General features: G+C 39.8%; 1 protein-coding gene and 1 pseudogene across 25 annotated transcripts in view; one reads left to right on the plus strand and one right to left on the minus strand.

Annotated features, from left to right (window-relative positions):
- Nrxn3 (neurexin 3) overlaps window positions 1–26,241 on the minus strand; it is a 1,575,536-nt gene that overhangs the window by 696,841 nt on the left and 852,454 nt on the right. The window lies entirely within an intron of this gene.
- On the plus strand, window positions 13,392–15,108 carry LOC148120474 (ATP synthase F(0) complex subunit e, mitochondrial pseudogene; annotated as a pseudogene).

Genomic DNA, 26,241 nt, shown 5'->3' on the forward strand with positions numbered 1-26,241 from the left:
GACCTAGGCCCTCTACACATACATTACAGTTGTGTAACTTGGTCTTCTTGAAGGGCTCCTAACAGTGGAAGCAGGGGCTGTCTCTGATTCTTTTGCTGGTTTTTGGGACTCTATATTCCATACTGGGTCACCTTGTAAAGCCTTATTACAAGGAGAGGTGACTAGTCTTACTGCCACTTGATATACCATGTTTGGTTGATATCCATGGGAGGCCTACCCTTTTGAACAGAAATGGAGGAGGATGTACAGTGAGGGGCAGAGGGAAGATAGAGGGGACACACTAGGAGGCAAGGAAGGAGGAGAACTGTCGTCAGGATGATGTAAATAATGATGTTGATGATATGATTGATGATGATGGCAAAACATTAACGAACTGGTGTTGATCAAGACAGAATTCTGCTGGTGGTAAATGAGAGAGGATGTCAGGTTCTGTCTATAATGGAGAAGACAAATCTCAGCAAACAGGGACCGTGTTATCTGTTACCTGCTGCTCATGGTGTGTGTGCTCTGGTCTTTCGTATCTAAATCTTGGGATTTGTGTTCCTGCTAAAGTTTGAAATGTTGGAAAACTATCAGTCAGTTCTCATTATGGGCTTTGTTTCCATCCAATACCATGAATGTCTGCACCTGGAAGCCATGTGCTACTGAATGATTGCTGTGTTTGTGCAGACTGGTGGATAAAGCCTACTTCCTAGATAGACTAGAAATATTTTCCTTTCCTCCTACTGCATTATGTAGATGGAAGAGAAGGTGTGTGTGTGTGTGTGTGTGTGTGTGTGTGTGTGTGTGTGTATTTCCAATAGTGGACAAAATAGCAAAATAAAGTGGTATGGAGCAAAGCAAGCCCAGATATTAGAGAGGGGATCAACTATAAACTCACAGCGACAGTAAAGCGTAGATGGGAACACAGAATCCTCATGGGTGCATATGGGACAAGGTAAAAGGGGAGGAGCAATGCTCTCATCACTCAATGAGCGAAGTGAGGACTAGCAATCAAAGGAGAATGATGAGAAAAAAGACAGCGATCCAATTCAGATTTTAAACGTAATCACAAGTCTGTGGTTCTGCAAAGGTAGAGGAATGGGATGCCATCTTAAGTGACACTTCTTGTACAGGGTAGCTGGACAACATCCTTCATACAGAGAAGGCAAGACTTTCCAAGAGCTTGATGCTGTAGTTTGGGTAAGGGCTCCCGGAAGCCCATGTGGCTTGGTCACTTACCAGCACGCTGCTCAGAGGCTCTGGAAATTTTTGTCAGTAGTCCTAGTTGGGAGGATGTTAGGGAATTGGAGGCATACTTTGAAGAGATATAGTGGCTCCAAGCCTTCCGTCCCCATCTTTGATATTGCCTGCCATGAGATAAGCAGCATCTGCTGAAGGACAGCCTTTCTATGACAATGCTGCTTGTCATAGGCTCTAAAACTCAGTAGCCAACTGACCATTGACTCAAACAATCAAAATTTAGCACTAAAAAACTTCTCTGTAACTTGATTGCCTTGGGTAATTTTATAGGAAGAGAAAACTGAATAACACATACTTCATCTGATGACGATGAAGTGTAATACTTCATCTGATGTTATACACATCTGGAAATGAACATACAATATTGAGTCATTACCATGTCACACTAACTGGGAATATGCTGCCAGAAATCCAGCTAAAATGTCTTGATATTTAAAAGACAAAGTAGTTCTGAAGTTATAACCAGACCTACATCAAATTGTGAACATGGGAAGATACTCTTTGATATATCAAAGTGAAGATTGTTTCATCATTGAAGAAATCTGAAATATGTTAATTCAGAGGTTTAAATTTTTAAGAATCATTTTAAAAATGATGCACAATTACCCCTTGATAAATTTCTCAAATTGAAAAATAAAAACTCGTTGTCTTAATTCAGGTCCAGAGACTATCCTTAATACAGGTCAAGAGGGCTGAAGAAGGCTGAGCAGTGGTGGTGCACATCTTTAATCCCAGCACTCAGGAGGCAGAGGCAGGTGGATCTCTCTAAGTTCAAGGCCACCTGGTCTCCTGGTGTACAAGAGCTAGTTTCTAGGACAGACACCAAAGCTACACAGAGAAACCCTGTCTCAAAAACAAAACAACAACAAAACAGGGCAAGGGGTATAGAGAGGTTAAATGATTCCTTCCAGGTATTTTCCATGTTTGGGTCTACCAAACAGCACAGCAACATACAGAAGACAAACTTCTGGCTTCTCTCAGCACTAGTCTGAGGGCGTGAATGAAAAGTTCTGTATCCGTCATCTCCACGGGGAGGAAAAATCTTATTTTAGTGACATATCATGCACACAAGATATTTTCTAAACAAAAGTTTCCGAGCTTGTCAAACTATTCCTAGGTGTGAGTTTAGTGGCTCTTGAGAATTTGAAAAGACAGATAATAAGGAGAAAGCACTTGTCTGGCCTCTTCCCTTTATGTGTGGAACAGTTGCTGAATCGAGGGAAGAGCGAAACCCTACCTGGAGATGCTGCCCCCTGTTCATGGCACTATTCTCCTTTTGGTGCTGGATCTATTTTTCTGCTTTGTCTGACTTTCCTCTCGTTTGTGGGAGCTCAAAGCAGATCACTACTCCTAGGACCCTTCCTCATTTCCTCACACCAATTGTGTTTCTTAGAAACCCAACGATTTTATTTCTCTCTTTTTATTTTATTTTATTTTATTTTTATTCATTACAACTGTTCATGTACTGCTGGCCAATAAAGACACATATTTTTCCTAAAAGATGAAAGATGCTTTAAATTCAGCGGTAGCTACTGCATCTGTACTCTCTCAAGGTTTGGTATGGGAAAGCAAGTCACTAAGTTGCCTCCCATTAACTGATTTGCTCCAGGAGAGGACAGGTGATAGATAAAGGGGATTCTAAGTTCCTCCAATCGCAATGCTATGTTGCCTCTGGTTAAGGTCATGGGACTACCGATAAGAGAGTCAAACGCAAAGAACATAATCAAAATCCAAAAGAAAGAGCCTGTGCTTCTGAGAGCCAGAGAATGACAAAGATTAGAATAACTGCCTTTTAAAACTAAAGAACTATACAGTGATTCAAGTTGACTTACATCTGTATCCATAAGAAAAGTACATTTTCGACAAGATGTACAAAATGATCCCAAGGTACCAAAGAAAAGTCAATGAATATCTAACCCAACATGGTAAGAATATGCTTGCATTTAAGTTAAAAATAAAATAAATCTTTAAAAAGCCTCGTTTCCCATTGTAATTCCAAACAAAATGGATTAATTTAGAATATATTCAAAAGCTTACCCTTTTTTTCTACATAAATTTTGAATATATTACAACACAATCCCTCCTTTCCACAGGAACTACAACTGGGAAAACTTGAGACTTCTTAAAGTTTGATTTTAATTTTAATTTTGTGCTCCTGGGTGTCTTGATGTGTGGAGAGGGGTTGGGGCAGGAGTTAGGAGAGTATGGGAGTGTGAATGCAGGTGACAGAAGGCAATAAGAAGAGGTCACCGTGTCCTCTGCAGCTGGAGTTATGGACAGGTGGGAGCTGTCCTATGTGGGTGCTGGGAACTGAGTACATGTGTTCAGCATTCTGGGGCATCTCTTGAGCCCCTAAAGAGACTTCTCCAATTTAAAAAAATCAGGAGGGAAACAAAAACTAACAAATATGTCTCCCTGGTCAAATATTATCATTACAGTACACAACAGTAAAATATTTCATGCATTCACATAGATATATTAGCACTCCAGAAAAAAGGAGAGGCTTTTTAAGGTAGCAAATCTTCACTGCCATCGTCCTTCCCCTCGACTGCATTTGGAGGACTGATAGTCATGTGCTTCCATTTCTCCTGGGGCTTCAGGTCACCTTACTTCCTGCTGATCTTTTGGTAGGCGCATAAGATGTTGAGGAGAGTGACAGAAGCTCAAGCAGTTTTTCTTATTAAGTGGAAGCTAAGCTACTGTGCAGTTCAGGTGGTTAAAGTGATTTATTGGAAACACCACGGCAGACTTGGCAGAGGTGGGCACAAGACCCAACCGCGCTCTTCTCGTTGACCGATCAGGAGCCCCAGCCCCTCCCATAATGTGGAATCCCTGAGGAGTTCACTGCCTCGTTCCAAATGCAATTATCCTTGGGAAATTTCCAGGCATTGTAAAATGGCTCCAACTCACTGAGTCCAAGTAATGCTCTGATAGAGAATGGGTAGCTTTTATCCGGCACACGGGTGGCCTGGCAGCCCATAGTCCTCTCAAGGAAAGCTTTGGGCATCTTACCATTCCTGGGGGGCATTTTTTAAGGGAGCTTTAAAATGACAGTAGACATCCTCATTAAGGACCTATTTGTACATTTCTTTGAAGGGATGCTACAAGGATATGAAGGAAAGGAGCACTGGCTTTGAATGGGTTAAATAAAACTTGGTAGCTTTAGGCATTCTTTGAAAACAATCAGTGATTTCCCTTCACCTTCTTATCTTAACTTTCCCTACTCCCTTCTCTATTATGAAACTCATTTTCCTTGAGAATCCACTTACATGGAAGTTTTTGTATACTTGTGAATTAGAAAGATGACTTGGCCTATGCCATTAGATGCTGATTCTCCATAGATAATTTCCATTGTCATGTGGTCACAGATGAAATGGAAGAATTCTTATATAGAAGTCTGAACTGGATTCATTATTTTTCATCTTCTAGTTAAATCTTAATTGCTTCTGTATTAATTGGGGAAAAATGAAATGAAATGCTGAAAATAAATCGTATCTATGGGTTTTTGAAAGCTGAAGAAAAGCCTTTCTTTTCCATCCTTTCATCAAATTTGAACTTCGCAACTCAAGAACATATAAACATATTGCTTTGTGTATCCGAGTTAATGGGTCACCAACTAAGTAGGAGGTTTTCAATATCCCTCTTACAAAGTTATGTACCTGCAACATGCACTCTCTATTCAAAACTGGAGGATGATACAACATGGGAAGATACTTTGTTCCTTTTACAGCTTCCCACCATAGAGTTTCTAGAATACACAGAGTGCAAGGTTAAAACCTACTGCTCAATGGAGCCTAGGATCCCAAGCTAAAGAAAGGAATGACAGTCTAGTGAGGAAAGCAACAGCCTGAGAATGGAAGGATGTGATTAGTCTGTCTTGCTTCTTCCTCTGACCATACATACTTAAACAAAACCTTGAGAAACTGACTCTCTCAGGAGTCTTCAGCATCACATCTACGTAAGAAAGAAAACAGGCTGAGTGATTTGTTGAATTCCATCCAGACTAAGAGCCACGAGTGTTTATATGTGTGTCATGGACAAATGCATACTACGTATCTGTTTGGATTTCCAAGGCTGATGCCAGATCACCCTAGATTGTCCTGGCACTGTATTCACTGAGCTAGGGTCTCTCAATCAAACTCAGAGCTCACCTATATGCCTCGCTCTCTATTCAGCTTGTTCTGAAGATCCCTTTTCTCTGTCTTCCACAGTTGAAAATTCAGGCTAGATTCATTCTTCCACCCCATATTAACAAGGGTACTGAGGATCTGATTGCTTTTATCCACTGCAATTCTTTAAATAGAATTGCATTCAGAAAATTTTTCCCTTCATTCTTCTGATTGTGCTTATTTTCCATACTTTCTTTCTCTTGGGTAGGTCTGCAGGGATCATAAAACCTTCTAGAAACTCAAGTCGCCAGCTTAGTAAGGAAAAGCTGAAAATAAAAATTATTGATTTATATCTAGTAGCTGAATTTTATTCCGCCTTCAAAGAAGGCCATTTCCTGCGAACAGCAGAGATACTTAACTTAGATTTCTTCTTCAATAATGTATTTTCAAGGGTTAAACACTAAATAAGTACTTAGAAAGTTCTCTATTGTAAGGAAATTACAACATAACTCGAAAGCATTAATCTTAATGCCAAATCATTCATTTAACAAATTATTTTTTTATCTTGATTGGCATTAATAGTCCTGAAGAGAACACAGCTTAGTTTTCTGATACTATACTAAACTCAATAAATTTACCTGTACATAATCATCAATGTTTAGCAGCCATATTAAATGTAGTGAACCGAACAAAACCCAAATAACTCCTTCTTTTTACTGTTTAGCCCAGTTATCTTAATGACGACAATTTCGAGAAGTGCTTAAGATTCCATCTCTGAAAATGAACAGCCGCAGACAGGAGTAAAAGCCGTTGTCCCAGGTTTAACTAGGAACTCTCCAGACTTAGGCGGCAGCCGCCGTAATCCATCCTGAAGGCAGGAAGCAAATGAAATGTCTCGTCAGCTCCTAAGCTTTAGTGCATTTTACCTTAAACATTTACATTAACAGATGGTCCCCGGCAGTGCTATAAACTCTCTTCCGAGTTCATTCCTGTGTCACTTTCAACCCCATTTATCACTATCCGTGCAGGAGAAAACGCCACTAGGGGTTTAAACCTGAAGAGTAAGGAGACTGCACAAACGCCAGGAAGCAATTGGTGTCACCTGCAAACAGGTGATTGACCTCTCAACAGCAGAACTGGTGATGGGAGAAAGACAAGAACAAGAAGCAACTTGACCTATTGGAGGGCAGCACAGGGCTTTGCCCACCACCCTGGAGTCTCCTGGACCCCCTTGTCTCTTTCTTTTCCATGAAAGGTTATAAAGTAAGCTACAGAATAGCAGAGGGTTATGATCAGCACCAGGAAAAAATAACTTTAACAAGTGGATGTGAAATAGGAGCATGAGGAGTGATGATCCTTTCTATATCCAGGAGGTTCTTGGAGCATTTGACCAGACAAATTACATGCTGGCCCTTTTGCTTGGTGTCCACTAACATACTATTGATGTAGAGCTGATATCGTCTTACAGGAATTTTAATTTTCCAAATTGTCTTTCAAAATTATCATGCACTGCAGTGGAGTTATACTTTCTTCTGTTGTACAAGTCAATGAAAGTTTAAACATGTAGAAGTTCACGTAACCAACCCCACTATTAGCCGATAGAAAGATAGAAGATTTGTACTCTTTCCCAGACTATCACACAATAGTCTTTTGGGAATCACTGTAGTCCTACCACTTGGCCCTGAAAGTCAAAACTCCCCAGTAAAGAGGAGACGATGAGGATGGTTATATAAAACCCTTAATGACTGTTCCTACTCAGTCCTGTATGCTTACCTGCTTCTAACTCCAAGCTTTGAGACATTTTCCAGCCACAAAATGTTCCACAAAGATCTTAAAGAAATATCCTTTAATAACACCTAGCATATGACTAAGTTTGTTATTTTTATTTCAAATAAATTGCAATTACAAAATTTTCCCTTCCATACTTTTAAGCAGGAAAGAACAACCATTTTGATACCGTTTTATTTTCCAGAGTATCCACATTGCCCTACCCTTTCTAACACTCATGTACACAAGAGCTGGATAAAAGGAAAGAAGAGAAAGATAAAGTCAGTGTATTGTTCCAAGTGTATAATATAAACAGCCTGGTAGGGTGCCAGGAACACATAAGAGCTCAATACACTCCCCTTCCACCCTCACATCCCTTTCTAGGGCTCTATTTTCGATCCAGTGTTTTCACTTCACTTTGTTTTTGAGCAAGTGCAAAAACCATCGCCTCTGGTAGACATCTTTCCCTTGTGTGTTTCCAATCTGGACTTATAGATCAGAGATTCAAACTAATAGCTTCTGTGAAATCAGATCAATCTCCTTCAGGGTGCCAATCATCCTAACCGAGTGACAGAAGTGGGAATGGTATTTCCATAGAAGAACCATGGCGCTGAAGGATTAAACATCGAGGCCTGGGGGAGCACCGCACTTAGACCTGGTCCAGCATCTTACACCGTGTAAGTGATGGAAAATAAATGGGAATTTGTCAACTTTTGTCTGGGGATGCTTCTCTGAAGCATGTCATCATCCATTTAAAAATGAAAGAAGCAGGGGAAAACCACTCTGTCAATGTCTGTGTCCTCTATAATGTCATGAATGCAAATGGTGCTATATAGGGGGACAGCATGCAGTCTCTCTGAATCCTCATCCATCAGGGACTGGGAATTGCCAACAGAGTCCATGTGAAAGTGTGCCTGACCTCTACAGCATTAGAAGTTAGGCGAGCATCAAGGAGGCAGTGGTGCACACCTTTAACAGCAGCACTCGGGAGGCAGTTGCAGACATATCTCTGTGAGTTCCAGATCATCTTGGCATACAGGGCAAGGTTCAGGACAGCTGGGGCTTAAGAAACCTTGTCTCAAAAAAAGCAGGGCCGGGGATTAGGCGAGCCCAAATTCTTAAATAGGTTTTCCAGGAGTAGATCTGTATTTGTATTCCCTGTTATATGTGCCCTGAGCATTCAATTTGTTCAGCCTGATTATCATCTATAAATTATTTTACTTTAACATAAGAAAATTTCCAATTTCTTTGCCAGAGGAGAAAGGGATGGTGAAGTAGGTAAAGGACTCACTAGGAAGACAAGCCTTTTAAATATAAGTATGGTTCTACCAAAGGGTCAAACGGATGGAAGTTAGATTATTACAAGCAGAGAGACTCAAACTAGAGTTGCCCCATAACTCTTTCAATTTTAAACATTTTAAAGTATTTATCAAGCGTGAGTAGTGCAAACTTATAAATTTTTGGCTTCCTAATCCAGAGATTTCCTAGCTCATGATCTATTCCTACCAAAAAATGGTACTAGATATACATAACACACACAAAAATATGCATACACACACACACATATTAAGAAATGTACATGCATCTGTATTACACACATGTACATACATATAAACAGTAAACATGTGCATACACAATAGACACACATGTGCACAATATTCATATATAAACATTTGCATATATACATTCACCTGTCTGCACACATTCAAATACACACACATACATACTTGCATGCACATATACAATTGCATACACAGATACACACATAAACACATATGAATACATGCATGCATGTGCATAATCACATACACACACATCTGCACATACTCACATAAACATACACACATACTTGCATGTATACATACTTGAATACACACTTGCATAACTCATATACATACTAACAATATACATGCATGCATATACACACACTTGCACATACACATGCACGCATAATACACATATATGCATACACACTTTCATAAGACATATGCATACTCACATACCCACATGCATACACACACATTTACCCCTCTACACATACATGCACACACAAACCTACATTTGCAGACACATAAACACACATGCACATACACTGTCACATACACATATACACATGCACATACACATATACACAACTATATGAACACATACACACACTCACTCTTACCCCCACCACATGCACACACACTCATATACACATACACATACATAACACACTTGCATACACATACACATTCACTCACACACGCATGCTCGTGAACACACTTCCACATATATTATGTACATGCTTATGTAACACACTCATGCATGTATGTATGCATGCGTACACACATATATGCACAAACACACTTGAATATACAACAGGCAGGAAAATAAAAGACTTCCAATCATATTTGAAGACATAAGGAAAAAGTCTAGTACCATAAAACATACTTTTATGTGATGATGTGTGTAGATAGATAGATAGATAGATAGATAGATAGATAGATAGATAGATAGATAGATAGACAGACAGACAGACAGATTGGGGCGGCTCTGGAGAGATGGCTCAGGAGTCAGAAACTCCTATGGCTGTTGTAGAGGACACAGATTCAGCTCCCCAAAACCATATTTGGTGGCTCACAACCATTGTAACTCAAGCCCCCGGGGATACAACGCCCTATTCTGGCCTCTGTAAATACCTGCCCTTCTACCCGTACATTCCTACACACAATGCACCCATTGACGTTGTGGTGATTTGAATGTAATTGGCCTCTATAGTCTTACAGAGACTGGTGCTATTAGGAGGCGAGGCTTTGTCTGAGTGGGTAAGGCCATGCTGGAGGAAGTGTGTCATCGTGCAGGCAGGCTATGAGGTTTCCTATGCTCAGGAAACCTCCCAGTGTCTCAGTCGATTTCCTGTTGCCTGCAAGATGTAGGACTCTCAACTACTACTCCAGTACCACATCTGCCTACACACTGCCATGTCCCCTGCCATGATGACAATGGACTGAACCTCTGAAAATGTGAGCCAGTTCCCTCAATTAAATGTTTTTCTTTATAAGAGTTGCTGTGGTCATGGTGTCTCTTCACAGCAATAGAGATGATTGCTAAGACAGACATGTAATTTAAGAAAGTGAATCTCTAAGGAAAAAAAAAGCATTTTGACACTGCTGTCAAATAGGTTGTTTTAGACACGGAGATTTTTAATGTCTATAAAAATGTTCACCACCTCTTAAAATGTAAGGAATGTGTACACATATATACATACATTTTTGTGTGTGTCTATTTTATAAGAATGTACAGGTGTAATTATAAAAGTATATACATTTATGCTTATGGATATAGACAATATATGTATTTTATTTTAAGAATATATGCCCATATATAACCATATATATAATACACAAACATAAATTTTTACTCAGGCACAAAGGTTGGATTTTTCTTATATGAAATATTTGTGACCACAGTACTTCAGACTTTCTCAGGTTCCATATATGCATTATACAATACATTGTGTAGAAAAAAATTTAAATCTAAATAAAAAATTATTAGTTTTTGTGTATGTTATATATTCATGGTTTTAATCTATCTGTATTTTTAGTAGAACCAGTCACGTGACAACATATAAAGAATTTTTTTATTTGTAACTTACAATATCCAAATAGTTTTAGATTTTAGATTAACTCAGTTTGGGATTTGTATCTTAAATTTTAAAAATTGGGATTTTGGTGTGTGTGTGAATATAGATAGTTACATTTTATATATATATATATATACACACACATATATAAAATCATAAAAGCCTGATCTTTAACAAATATACAGTTTTAGAAGGATCTTAATCCTTTATAAGAAAATTTGCATTTTTACTCTAACTTTTTTTTATTTTAATTATATTTTTGGCACACACCAGTAGGATTTGCTGATGGAAGCAGAGGCAAAGGAATCACAAATTCGAGGCCAGCCTGGGGTCCACTCTTACTCTTGCCTACAGGAGGACAATGTCTGCCTCTTTGCGAAAATACACTTGTGTTATACACAGATTGCCAAAGCTGGGAAGATCCTGTCTTCCGCATGTTTTCAGTTCACTTTCACTCACACAGCGCCTAGCAGAGAACAAGTAGAGGCTGATGTCAGTAGATTCTATTTCAGTCCACACACTTATACTTGCTAACTATCACACCTCCAAAACCTCTAGTTTACCATCTACAAGATAAGGAATCTGAAGAGATGATGAGAAAATTGATTCCAAATATCACAGCACAAGGTCTTTCCTCCCTAAATACTAGAAGAACTTGTGACTGTTCTCTGACTCAGGAAATAAACTCAGAAAGCAGAAAATTAAAACACAACATTGATTGAGAAGGGAAGAAAAGATGGCCATTGAGTTCTAGGTAGGGTATTTCCTTTTGACTTTAATGCAGTTATATATATATATATATATATATATATATATATATATATATATATATATATATATAGGTCACTAGCTGCACATTGGTTAGAAAACTCAAGCCCTGTTTAGAGACCTTCCCTAGAACAAAAGAGTAGAGACAAAGACTGATTTCTGGACTGAGGATGAGCAGGACTGGAACAGGCAAGAATCTGCTTAGGGAACCTGTGGCTAAAACTGCCCATTGGCTTCCTCCTTTTTCACTCATTAAGCTCTCGGAAGATCTAGAATTTGAGAGCATGACTGCCCTAGCGTGTGATGAAAGAAAGCAGCGAAGCTAAATCTCTGACATGTAGGAGAACAAAGGAGGAATGGTTCATGAGAGAGAGCAAGAGGTCTTGAGAGACTGGGAGCTATACGGTAGAGAGTTTTGAAAATGCGACCTGCAGACTTGAATAGACTCTGGGTAAAATCTTGAGTGTGGGAACCAAAGAATTTGACTGTGGACACAGGCAAATTTCCTTTATCCGCTGATCCTAATGCATGGCTTATGTGAGCTGTCATTATTTGGGGGAACACTCATAAATTAAAGCTCGTCCTGCAGTAGATAGTATCTGTCTTAAAACAATGCATTCTACCTGGTAACAGTTGCTCGAATGAAATGGTTTATTTTCATCTTTCACCTCTTAATAGCATTTTGCAAATCTGTGAGATGCCTGCTCCTTCTGCAAGTTTCTCCTCAGGCCAAAGATCAAACTGACATTATCGATAAGGCAGGGAGGCTCAAGCACATTAGAGGCTGAGCCTCAGGAGAAACTAGGGGCCCCGCCTGTCAGTTGCAGCTTCTGCTCCAAATTAAACCGGGTTCCCCTCTTGGTAACTATATCCAGGTCTCACGATTATCTTTCCTGCAGGCTTCACACGAAGCTGATTAGAAAAGCATTCCGCTTAACATGCTGTGGCTTAATCCAACCTAGTGACTTACTGATTGCGGTATACTAACCACTCCCTCTCAGCCAAGCGTGGCTCAGTTTGACTTTCTCCTTCTCACCTATGCATGTCCTGCCATGTCTTGGCACGTTCAAAGACTAAACCAGGCAGAAGTATTTATTTCCATCTATTATTTCTTTTAGAATATCTCTGAGCAAAATTTTGAAGATGGTTGAAACAGGTGACTATTATTGATGCATGTGCACATGTACATCTGTGTGCGCGCACATGTGTGTGTGTGATGTGTGGATTTAAATTCTCTGTTGCACCGCTCCTTTCATTGATATACTGATTTATTAATTTAAGCAGAATGCTTTATTATATATCTAAGAAGACGCTGATTTGTATAAATTTCCTCTCTTTGAGTAAGATTTGGTTTCAGTGGCATGTTTATGTTTCTAGTTATTGATGTATAGTGGAGAGAATGATTTTTTAAATATGAGTATACCACTATGGTATTTTCTTATGGTTTTTTGTTTGTTTGTTTGCTTGCTTTCTGTTTGTTTTTATCAGCCTGAAGCTTCAGAAAGAGGTTATCTACTTTACACCAATCTGAAGATTCTAATCTACTCTATTTGCCTGGCTAAAATAAAATATATATGCCTGGTAGTTCAGCTAAAACATTAAACTTTAGCCAAAGACATCTTCAAAATTAAGAGGCTATGACATTGAATAAAGGTACCAGGAGTCAGAAAAGAGATGGGCAAAGCATGATACTCGCTCTTTGGTAGCACAGTCACCTCCCCAAGAAGCAGGAAGGCGCAGGCTGGCTTTTGTCACGAGAGAAACAGTGCTGACTCAAGGGCAAATGCATAACGTCATGCATCATAAACGTGGTGACAGATAACACCGTGGTCCTCTATCATCATGTCCTAGCATCCCTATAAGTATCACAGCCTAACAGGATGTTAGAGCTGGAAGGGTCTTATACATCATCCAGCGTCATCGCCTCCCTTACAGGTGTCGGTAAGAGAGGGGGTGATCTGCTGAACTTGGAGCAGTGTTACAAAAACAACTCAGATTCTTAAGTATTCCCAGAAACGTCCATTCATCTGCTAGATATATGCGTGTAGGTGTAAATAAAATTGTATCCAAGGGGGTTTTTAATCCAACACAACTGTACATTACATAGCAGGGACGAACATTAACAATCAGGGCCAAGTTGCGACTGTATTCAATGAAGTGAATACCTTATTTTACCACCTCTTGCTTTCCCACTTGCTCAGAAAAATATACATGCTGACATATGCTTCATCTTATTTAATCCTCCCTACCTGGATTAGTTAAAACAAAATGGTGTCAGAGTCATTTTGCATCGGGAATCTGAAAAGTATGAAGGGCAAGGGAAATGGATTTTTAATCATATCTGTCATCAGGAAGTATATGACGGGGAAAGAGACCTCTGCCACTCGTGTCCAGTGGAGTAGTAGAAAATATGGTAGCTGCCACCACGGATGAGCTGTCAAAACTCTGACACTCCCCTGGTTAACATACTGATGCTTTATTCTGTCTCGAAAGCTACTCTGACCGCAAGCTTACCTTGAGTCATCATAACTCTGATTTAAAAAAAAAAAAAAGACCTTTCCAGCTGAGTGATTTCAAAGACCTCTAAGTTCTGAGTGTTTCTGATCCCAAATACAGCAACAGGAGGCCTGGGCACCTTTCTGGTTTCATTCTTAATAAAGCATGTCTGAAGGGGAAATATTTTACCCTAATTATCTTGCCATTTCACCTAGTGCACTAACCGGCTACTTTTTTTTTTTTTTTGGAAGCTTTATTGCAATGTCTGCATACATCTCCATAGACGTCAAGGTAACTCTCTCAAGATAGCGTCCTTGTCTATAAAATAATTCCCATTAAAAACAGAGCTTTTCCTAGCCTTGATATCTCCAACCTAGAGGGCTGAACTCTGAGAGAGGCGTTCATTCTTTTGCCTGAAGATCACATAGATGAGTACAATTCTACTATTCTATATAGTAGATTCATAAAAGTTTCATAGTTTATGCCCTATCTAATGAAATAAAAATGGTCTCACAACATCTTACAGGTTATCATGAGCTAACTACCCACAGAATTGACCTACCTAGAACTGCAGTTCAGGCAATTTAAGTTTCATTTTCAAGTTTATGCCTTTTATTGTCTTCCCTTGGTCTACAAACAACTAGCATTTCTTTATTTTAGAAGTGTGTGTGTGTGTGTGTGTGTGTGTGTGTGTGTGTGTGTGTGTGTCTAACAGTGATTGTGCCAGGCACTGTTTCTGAACAGACTCAAGTGGAAACAGAAACCTAATAAGTGTCTTGGACAAACGACATTACTGAGGATGGTATTTTATACTTTTGAGGAAAAGGGGATCACAAGTTTAAAGAAAGAAAAACTTTGTTCCGGCGCGAAGGTCACGGACAAGATGGTGCCCCAGTTCAGGACTCTCGGCTCATCAAGCTCGGCTGACACTCAGCCCTGGTCCTCGGCATGGCCTACCACACCGAGCGCTATAGTCACCTAAAACCCCAGGGAAAGGAGGAGAGGAGGAGGGTGGCAGCGGAGGAAAAGAATAGACTAAATGAGCTGAAACGGGTTGAAAGAGAATGGGCAGAAGCTCAAGATGACAGCATTCTCAAGTGACGCGCCAGTGAGCTTGCCTTTCTTAAGTCGCTGAGGATGAATAAAGCTTTGTAGTGTGAAAAAAAAAAGAAAGAAAAATTTTAAGATGTAGGGGAAAATTATTTCCCAGGTTCACAGAAAGTACAGTGTGGCTGTGCCCACCCTCCCCTCACACTACACACTTACAAAGGTGTCACGTATATGGTTCAAAGGACTTATTCTGGGTTCTTTGCTTTCTGTTTACTGGTCCTTTGGGAAGAAGCTGTACTCTTGGTCTTTAGAAATTTAATTATTTTAACATGGTAGACTGACAAAATATCTTTGACCTGAAGAAGAAATTTCTACCTACCAATTAGAGAGAAATCAAACAAGACAATGCCAGGCCCATTTTAACTATTGAATGATTTTATTTCAGAACTTAATCCATTCTTTTGATGGCAAGTAGAAAAGTGAAACACAAGAAGAAAATTATACAAGAAGGAAACAACAAAAATTGATCTCTTTTGTGGAACAGGGGGGCTCGTCGTTTTAATGCAATAAACATAATTTTATAAGCATGCAGGCACTTCAGTGTCTACAGTGCACCAGGCAAATGGTTGGGGCTGAGTAGGGATTTGTATATAATGTTCTCTGCTCCATGGCAGACACCATGACAGTTGCTATGCTTAAACTCAGCAAACACTGTGAGGTAGGCAGTCTAATTTTTGTTGCATGGTGTATACATCTGTCTGCCTGTAAGACAGTACCCTATTATCTGAGCCTCTGACATCCATGTATGTGTGTCATTCCCTTTCCTTAAATGTATATTGAACTTACTAACTCCCTTGGAAAGGATGGGGAGAACACAGAAGGGCTGGTACCCCACTTTAGATTAGTTTAGACAGTTTACACCTTGGTTGCATTCTCCCCTTATCCTTCATTCTTTTGCACTCTGAAAGAAGACAATTGTTATCAAACTAAGTTTCTCTAAGAGGAGAACCAAGTGGCAAGGAACTGATGTCTCTGGTCAACAGTCTGCTAGGGTCAAAGTTGAGGCAACATCCATAAAAAATGAGCTTGCAAGTAGATCTATTCTATGTTAAACTTTGGGATATCTAAAGTCCTTGCTACTACCTTGGACACAGCTATACCTTCCCTAGATTTCTAAACCAGAGAAGGAGAGAGAGAGAGAGAGAGAGAGAGAGAGAGAGAGAGAGAGAGGGCATTCTTATTGTTTAAGATGCTGAATTGGAAAGCATTTTGTTATTTAGCAAAGATAACCAATAGAATAAATAGCATGTCTTCCTTCCTAGTCTATAACTTAAGCAACCCACTCCACAAGACAGGATATATCAAAAGCTGGAACTGAAGAATCCAGGGATAGATGAGGCAAGAGAGAAACCATTAACACTTGCCTCTGCTGCATTTCTTGCCATCAGATAAGACTCTAGCCATAAGATAGGTTCTCACCAAAGGGTTGCAGAAGGTGCCTGGTGAATGCAGGAGCCAGCTTAAAAGGGCTCTGTCCACCAAGTGTCCCTATTGATCCTGTCTCAGCTAACACTTCAATAACTCAGACTGGCAGAGGGCCAGTGGCATCTGATCTGCCATTTTCCTTTTGCTTCATAAATTAGTTAATGTCTACCTCATTTTCCTGTCCTGCCTTTCCCTCTGGCTTATCCACTGAGAGTCAAAAACGTCTCCCTGAAAAAGGCGCCTGAAATAAACGCTGCAGCCCTATCCCCCTTTGCAACTCAATCTGGATGGAAGGCAACAAAACAGCGTGCACTTGGCATCCACTGATGTTTGAGCCTTGCAGGGAGACAAAATGAAAAATATGTTTTGGCAGAGACCTAGACAGGAAGGAGGATTTAATTAAAGATCTGAAACATACACCGTTGGAACCAATTAATAACCAAGGAATCAAAAGTGGAAGGACAGTGCTACAAAGAACCCGCCAAGTCAAAGTTTTAGGGGAGAAGAAATCCCAACCTCATCCTCCCAAACTACTAAAGTGTAAGAAACACTTATTGTGTGTCTCCCTAACTAGTATCCATCCATCATCAAAGGCTGACTTCCCCAAGAAGCTTACAGCCTAATTGGGGAATCATAATATCCAATCCACGATTGGAAATATGTCAAACGATGCCACAATAACGATGCCACGGAAGCTCAAGTTTCAGTCTGAACATGGTGGCACACCTATCATCTTAATACTTACAAGACTAAGAAGGGGATTAAGCCTTAGAGGCCAACATGAGCTGCATAGCAAAGCTGCAGAAAGCAAGCAAATTCAAGATCTGTGTTAGCATCACTGCAGCCCACCTAGTACTCCTCCAAGTATGTCATCTCTCTTCAACAAGGAACTGATTTTATTCTAGAGGAATCTGCTAGTCCTGTCAATTCAAATGGATATGCTTTAAAGGTGGGGACCTGAATAGGAGACTAGGAATGAGACTGCTAGTCACAAAGCCAATCTGGAAAGTGCCTTAGGCTATGACGTACCCCATTTTCAGTCCTATGATGACAGAATGTGTCTTAATACAGAAGCATCAGATCATGAACTACAAATTAATAAATTCCTAAAACTAGGTTCCTTGCAACATGAAAAAAAAAAAACCTGCCTACCATAGCTTACAAACTGATGCACCTCAAGTTCAAACGGCAGAGGCTTGGACTGTGCCCAGAGAAGACCCAATCTTATCCTGGCAGTCTCACACCAAGAAGAAATCAGGGCAGGGTTTCCTGCCACCTGCTCATTTTGTTTCCACTCAAGCAAAACAGGGAGCTTATCTCTCTCACAGATCAGCATATGAGATATGCCGGGGATGTGTGTTCCTGTCAGACTCATAAACACAACAAGAAATGCCAGAAGCGATGGAAGAGGAGCCGTGCTTCGGTTCACGGATTACAGACTGCAACATCCATCAGCATCAAAACAAACAGCGCTGAGACACTGTCCTTGGAGCCCAGTCTAACAGACTGAAGGGATGTGACAAGGAAAACCCAGATATCTAAAGCTGGCTCAAGCTCTCTTTCATACCAAGTAGTCAAAAACCGTGGAGAGGACCTGAGAGCCAAGGAGATTATCTTCTTTCCATGTGGGAAAGAAGTGTGGGTGGGAGACCTTTAAACACTTTTTTATAGTCTCAGGAATGAACACAGACTGCAAAGTTGCTGGTTTTAGTGATTACTTAGTATGTCTGCCAAACTCCAGACCAGGCATGCCTGTCAAACCTTAACTATTGATTCACTACTAGAATTAATTGTATTACCATTAATTATTATTTGACTAATATAAGGTTATAAGGCATTATTCATATGCATTAAACTAAAATGCATATGTCTTTGATAATTATAATTGCTTTTTTTTAAAACAAACACAGGACACATTCTTTTTCCTAAAGATGGAATGACCACTCCTAAGAAGTCTTCAGTGAGTGTGTGAAAGATTACGAAGTTAGTTACTGATATGCACTTGTGCGTCTTATGACCTTTCTGGTCTATTATTTAGTCATATATAATTATTGAATAATTGCTGTGTGAAAGAAAATGCATTAAATAATTTGAGCACTGCTGCTTGTACCATAAGCCTTATTTCATCGAACAAAATTTGGATGGTACTTATCATTGATCATTCACTTTTCTAAGCACACCATAAAAATGTAATCATCCTATGAAATGCTTTTAAAATAGATTCATAAACCTCTTTTCTTTTCATAATTTATATTTTTTATTTCTTTTATTTTGTGTGCTCTTGCATTTTTTTTGCCACAGCATCTACACAGAGGTCAGAGGACAACTTGGGGAAGTTGGTCCACTCCTTCCAACTGTGTGCATCCTTACCTCCTAAGCCAGCTGACTTGATCAGGCTGGAGAGCTCTTTTATGGGTGCCTACAAAGATATGAGATAGCTGTCCAAAGATACCCAGAACTAGGACTTGAGCACATGTCATCTGGCTGGAAGAAAATGCTCTCTTAATACTTTCCTATGCCCCATTAGAAAAGAATGATATTTGATAGATCGGAGAGAGAATGTGCATCAATCGTGATGTGTACATAGAAACAAATGGGTACAAACAGAGAACTTCCATAGAGCTCTGGCTTAGCTTTTAAGGGAGAGTGCCAATAGCGGAATAGGCGCTGAACAGAATAGCTGCCAAGGGAAGGACCCAAAAGGAAAGATTGTTGTTAACACTGTGTAAGAGTGAGGCCACCAGCTTCTTTAAGGACCCAAGCCACCTAACACTGGTTCCCTCTAGTAACCTCTATAACATAGATAAACTAGGACTCCCACTTCAGTATTGATTTAATTCACACCCAGCAGGAAGAAAAACCCAATTTAATCTGCAATTTTCTTACATAGGCCAATGAAATGTCTGCGAGAAGAATACGTGCTGATTTGTCTCTGAGATATATCTGCAGCAAGTTCCTATGAGAACTAGTTAAAAACAGGTCTATATTCTGTGCATTCTAAAATCCAGCTGTAGAATTAACTCTTGGGATCCCTAATGCTGTTTACATTGCCCTGAGTGTCTCTACAAAGAAGAAACAAATACATTAATTGCAGGCAGTATGGCTATTGGCTTAGAACACAATATGTAGATGATTGCAATGGGATGTCAAGGTACACAGACCATAGGGAAAAAGCTGGGAGAAGGTAGTCAGAATATAAGGCATGATCATCTTAGTCATGCTATCTTCAAAGGGACAAACTCTCCAATGCAGTGACAATTGAGTATTATCTAGTTCTTAAGAATGGTTAAGGATGTATGGCTGCATGGTCCCCTGGATTCTCATAACCACCCTATGAAACAAGCCTAATTATCAGCTAAGTCAGATTGGTTGGTACATTCAAGTTTACAAGGGACTATTTTCTAGGAATGAGACTTTTTCTGTTATTCCTAATAAAAATAAAATTATATTCAGTCCATTATGCTATACCATAATATGTTTTATTCTAATGCAAATTCAGTCTTTCACTGAAGCTTGGAAGTTTGTGAGTTGCTGGGTTGCTTAAATAAACAACAACAGAAATAACATAAATGGCACCTGCTCTAAGTATTTCCTACTCCACAGACATAACACAGTAGTTTCTAGAGCAGACTAGGACATCCCTGACAACCCACAGTAGTGTAATCATGGCTTGTCTAGGTTCAAATTCATTAGCACATTGAGATCGGCAATCTGTCTAGACTGACTTACAATGCATACATGGGTATCCAGTCACTCTACTGTGGATGTTTAACAGTTGAATAGACATGCATGAAGTCAAAGACACCTTTCCTCTACATGTAGTATACATTTGATATCAATGGTTTATAAGAAATCTTAGATCACAGTCTCTCATCAACTCTCGTCTATATTCCAACACCAGTAGAGTATGTCTCAAAGCCTTGGAAAACAGGGCCCTACAAATGTCAAGGCGTAATAGAAGTTACTTTATTATATCTCTATATAATCCAGTCCTAAACTCACCCATCTATCTATCCATCCTATGTTGTTTGCACTGTCACTCGATTTCATGATTCAATGTCTGACTCGACTGCTAATGAAGATATTTGAGAAAATGTTCACTTTGTTTTTCAAGTTCTGTTTGTTTCTGAGACAGTTTTAGTGTTAGCTAGGTTGGCTTTGAAGACACTAGATAGTCCAGGATGGCCCTGTACCTGAAATTTGCATGACTCAGCCTTCTACATGATAGTAGAATAGTGAACTTATCAAACACTTCACTTTTATTCATATGTTTAGGTGTTCCTCATTCTAAATTGAAACAGTCAAGTACTGTGTGATTTGATAACTAGTAGTATAACCAATAAGCAACCAAAATCATACCTAGAAATATTTTATAAGTACTATAACTTGAATCATAAATGTATCCTAAAAAAAATCTTGTACAGGTTTCCTCAATAGCCTGTGGTGCTACTGGAAGTTGATGGAATCTGCAAGAGATGGGGACAGGTAGCAGGAAGCCAGGTCATTGTAGGTATAGCTTGAGGGGACACTGAGATGCTGGTATGCCTTAAGAGTAAACTAAGATGCTGGTATGCCTTGAGGGGACACTGAGATGCTGCTGTTCCTTGAGGGGACATTGAGATGCTGCTCTGCCTAGAGGGGACACTGAGATGCTGGTGTGCCTAAAGAGAACACTAAGATGCTGGTGTGCCTTGAGGGGACACTGAGATGCTGGGCTTTTCACCACCTTTACTTCTTGATCACCAAGAAGTGAATAGTCTCCTCTATCATGTGCTCCCAGCAGAATTTACTATGCTGCTTCAGGCCCAAAGCAAGAGTCAAGTAATTACAATCTGAATCTCTGAACCTTTAAGCGAGAAAGAATAAACCTTTTCCTTTTGAAATTCAGGCATTTCGTCACAGTAATAGAAAACTGATGAAGAAAATAGATTTTTGTTAAGTGAACTTTTCAAAGACCCTGGGGTCCTTTCTAGAAAGAATAAGAAGCTAATAATTCTGCTTGGGATGTTAATAGAATGAGACCAGTAGGAACTCTTCTAGGAGTAGAAGAATCTTATAAAGCCCTTAACATAGAGTGCTCTATCATCACAGATACGGCCAACAGGTTTCTTTACCTTGCAGTGGCTCTCAGCCTTCCTAACACTGCGACGCTTTAATACAGTTCCTCATGCTGTGCCAACCCCAACCATACAACTATTTCACTGCTACTTCATACCTGTAATTTTTCTACTGTTGTGAATTATCGTGTAAATATCTAATATACAGGGTTTCCCATATGTTACCCCTGTGAAAGGGTTACTAGACTTCCCGAAAGGATTGCAACCCACAGGCTGCAATATCAAATGTCCACATCAAAGCTGAAAACAAACTTTTGCCAATACTTCTCACTTTAAATGACTAGGCCTAAATTTTCCCACAAGGAGCATGTGTGTGGTTGCTGCTAAAATAATTGCTCCTCCCAAGAAAACTTATTTAAAACTGGGTCCGTTTTGTTATTTATTTTCTTCTTGTATGTGCTTTAGTAAAGTTTTTACTGTCAAAGACAGAGAGATAACATGGGTACTGGTATTACGTAGGTATGAAATAATAACAAAGAATGAACAAATCTTTTAACCCCAACTAATCTGATTGTATGCAAATGTCTCCTATAGGGAAAGCAATGAAGACACACACACAGAGGGTCAGACTTGTGGAAGGACTGGGGAAACCCTGTCTAGAAGATGAAGATTGGCAGACTTTTCACGTGACACTGATGGCTCATTACCTACTCCAGACAGTCAAACTCACACTGTGAGTTCATTTTATTAAAGAGGGGTGTGTGTGTGTCTGTGTCTGTGTGTGTGTGTGTGTGTGTGTGTGTGTGTGTGTGTGTGTGTGTGTGTCTGTGAGTGCTTATGGGTACCATATAGGTACAGGAGCCTATAGAATCCAGAAAAGGTTGTCAGATCCCCTGTAACAGGGTTACAGACAGTTGTGAGTTGCAAAGTCTTGCTGGGAGTTAAACCTGGGTCCTCTGTACAGTATGTTATGAATAGTTACAAGTTATCTTATTGGTCACATCTCACGTAGTTTTCAGCAGATACAGATTCGAGCAGAAGCCCAGAAGAGGTGCCAATGAGTCCATGTCCCAGGGCTGTAGTCTTACATGACGAGACAAGTAGAACTCTAGGAGGCTATAATGAACTCTCATAATCCTAGGATAAAGCCTCTAAGGAATGATTAAAATACATAACAAAATATGCAGAAGAACCAGAGATCCAGATTCAGATATCGCTTTCAGAGAAAGTTGCTAGAAATTTAGCAGCCACAGTATAAATACAAGAAAAACAGCAAATCACAGGTTTATAATTCATCAGAAAAGTGATATTTTCCTTCACTAAACTTTAAAATCCAACCTTCTGAGCCCAATTCTTCTCTTCCATGTTCTCTTCATAGTTTATAATTATTCATTAATTAAAAATTTTACATTATGCCCTGATGGCAACAGGAAGTGAACTGACACTGGGCATAGTTTGAGCATAGGAGACCTCCAAAGCCTGCCTTCACAGTGACACACTTCCTCCAGCAAGACCACACCTATTCCAACAAATCCACTTGCTGTGAGTTTATGAGGGCCAGTTACATTCAAACTACCACATGAGCCTAGCCTTTAATGGATGAGCCATCGCTACAGCACTTTATCATATATTTTTAATGGAAAAAAGGTCCAAATATTTCCAACATAAACAACTGTTAATTACTCGCCTGTTCGGAGATTTTTGCTGGCTAGTAAGGTGGCCGCCTCCCCATGGCTTGGCAGATAATCTCAATAGCTTAACAGCGCGGCATTCCTTTCATCTAGCAGAAATTCCTACCTCTACCTACCCTTATCTGGAGAATGTCTCTGAGCCTTGAGGACTGAGCTTATTCGAAAGCTGTCTCTAAACCAGATGCCTGACTTATCTTTAGCTTGAACCCTGGCAGAGCTCCCTGCTAGGTAACTAAGACTTGTACCAGGAGCCTTGTGATAGGAACAGGCGTCTTAATGCAAATTAGGGTTTGTCCCCAGGCTCCCCAATCCTATATATTTCTTGTACTCTAGAATAAAGTTGAGCTGATTCACCAAAGTCTATCTTCAGGAGTATTAGCTCCATTCATGCTCATGGGCTCCTTAGAAAGTTCTCTGTCCCCCTTTCTGCCTCTCTCCCACTCAGACTGATGGCCAACAGGTAGAGAGGGAAAGAGGATCCCCTCGTTCACATATGACTACCAGAGAGTCAATGCATGTATTCTATATGCTATAGCCCCATAAATAGTCACAATAATCATATGGCAATTAAAAACCAAAGAAAGTAGAAATCACTCCCTCCCAAAATGCCATGAAGATATTTCCAGTAATTAAGCTAAAGAATGTAGTCTTTTTTTTTTTAAGGAGGAGAAATAAAGAAGGTGGAAGAATGGGTGATTCTCTGAAAAGAGGGATTTGGGAAACTATCTGCAAACCAGGACTAACTTAAAGGATAAAGAGCTGGGCATTCTCTTCTTTAGTGCTCCTACTGCAATCCTCAAACTTTCCATGAGCCCTCTTCTGGAAAGAGAGGGTGAGAACCATGTCCTCCCCCTGAAGTCTGCAGTGACTCCCGGAATTGGGCAAGATTTTCTGTTCGGTGAGGGTATAGACTTGAAGGAGAACAGCCTACATAGGCTCATGTTTGGGGACTTTGTCTCCAGTTGGTGATACTATTTGGGAAGCATTCGGAAGTGTGACTTTGCTGGGGAAAGGTGTCACGGGAGTCAGGCTTTGAGATTTCAAAAGCCTAGGTTATCCTCATTGCTTGTGGATCAGATGCAAGCTGTCAGCTCCTGCTCCAACACCATGCCTGCCTGCTCACTGCCATGTTCCCACCATGACGGTAAAGACATTAAACCTCTGAAACTGAGAGCCCCAAATAAACATGCTCTTTCTACCTGGGTCCGAGCATCTTTAGCAATATTAGGGAAGTAACTAAGACACTGAGGGTTGAAAGGCACTGAGGAGAGGGCTTTACCCTTTTCCTTCCACCTCATTTTTTTCAAATGAATATTTTACCTTCACTTCCTGTTAGCATTGTGGTGTTTCAGAAGAATCACTGAGAAGAAGCCGCAAGCTCTGTGCATGCCAGGCCACTAGTCCGTGACCAGCCATGCAGTGCTCTCCCAGATAAAAACCATCCATCTTGTCGCTGCCATTTGCTGTGAGGAGACACCATGACCAAGGTGACTCCTAAACCAGAAAGCCTTTAATTGGGGGCTTACTTAATATTTCAGAGGCTTAGTCCATTCTCATCATGGTGGGAAGTATGGCAGCACACAGGCAGGCATGGTGCTGGAGAAGTTGAAAGCTACATCCTGATCTCACAGGCAATAGGGAGAGCAAGACTGAGCCTGGCAAGGGCTCATGACACCTCAAAGCCCACACCCAGTAACACACTTTCTCCAATAAGGCCACACCTTCTAATGTTTTCGAAGAATTCCACTTCCTGGTGACAAGCATTCAAACAGAAGAGCCTATGGGGGCCTTTTTATTCAAGTCAGCACAGTGCCCATGACAATGGAAAACTGATTAAATATCTTAAGACAGACTATAAGCTATTTGCCTTTGAATTCAATAGGAATTCATCCTCACTTTGGCTTTCTGTGAGTGATCAGAATGATTGTAAATAATTTACACTTCTTTACCCCATAGGTACTCATGAATATGTAGTCCAACGAAAACAAAATAAAAAACCTGTGAGCACAGGGCAAGAGAAACCTATTTCACTGTATCTGTCTATCTGTCTGTCTGTCTGTCTATTTACCTATATTTTCATTCCTAAGATTGAATTTAATTGAAGAATATTTTCATAACATTTTTCCCAGGCCAATAGTTTTACAACAATACACACAACAACAACCCTTACTAATTATAGAATACCAAATCATTCTATGTGGTTCTTTCATGAAAAAACTCCAAGTCCTCTGTCTTAAGTAACTCATAGATCACCAAGCTCTAAAACAGTGTCTTGTTCTTAATCTTTTTTCTTTTCTCATCATTCTCTTGTATTAAAAAAAAACAAAAAAAAAACTGGTGTAACTTGTTTGTGGCATATCACTTAATTGCCATGGAAATGCTTGTGATAATGGAGCAAAATGCCTTTTAAACACTTTTTCCTATGTGTTCTGAGCTGGTAGAAGGTATTTTGTTAATATAAAAAGGGAGAATAATTGTCTAGTGACTGCTTAACCCTTTTACCTTTGAAGGGGAGATGTATTTGGGCATTTTGGCTTTTAGAATGGGTAAATTCCGAACAAAAGAACTCAGTGTTTGGAATCTGGGAGTTTATTTGTCATCCAAATCAAAACGTATTCAACAAAGATAAACATATACAACTGTACATCATTAAAGGAATATACCAATGGCTTGCCTTCCTTCTGCATCATAAAATAGAAAGATAAACTCCAGTAAAATGCACCCAAATTGTCACCTCATCTTCTCCACCTATCTCAAAATAAATACTATATAAACTACTGCCTTTAAGGAAGTAATTTCAGGTTGTTCATCTAAGAATTATTGCTGCCAATTGCTATTATGGTAAAACCAATTTTCTCTGCAAGACTTCACAAAACCTAGGGACTCAAGGTTTCTGTTTTGCATTATATATCTTTCTTGCATGAAAATAAAATTGAATAGAATCCTAGAAA

This window comes from Myodes glareolus, chromosome 11 (genome assembly GCF_982192425.1).
Source record: "Myodes glareolus chromosome 11, mMyoGla1.1, whole genome shotgun sequence".
Lineage (NCBI taxonomy): Eukaryota > Metazoa > Chordata > Mammalia > Rodentia > Cricetidae > Myodes > Myodes glareolus.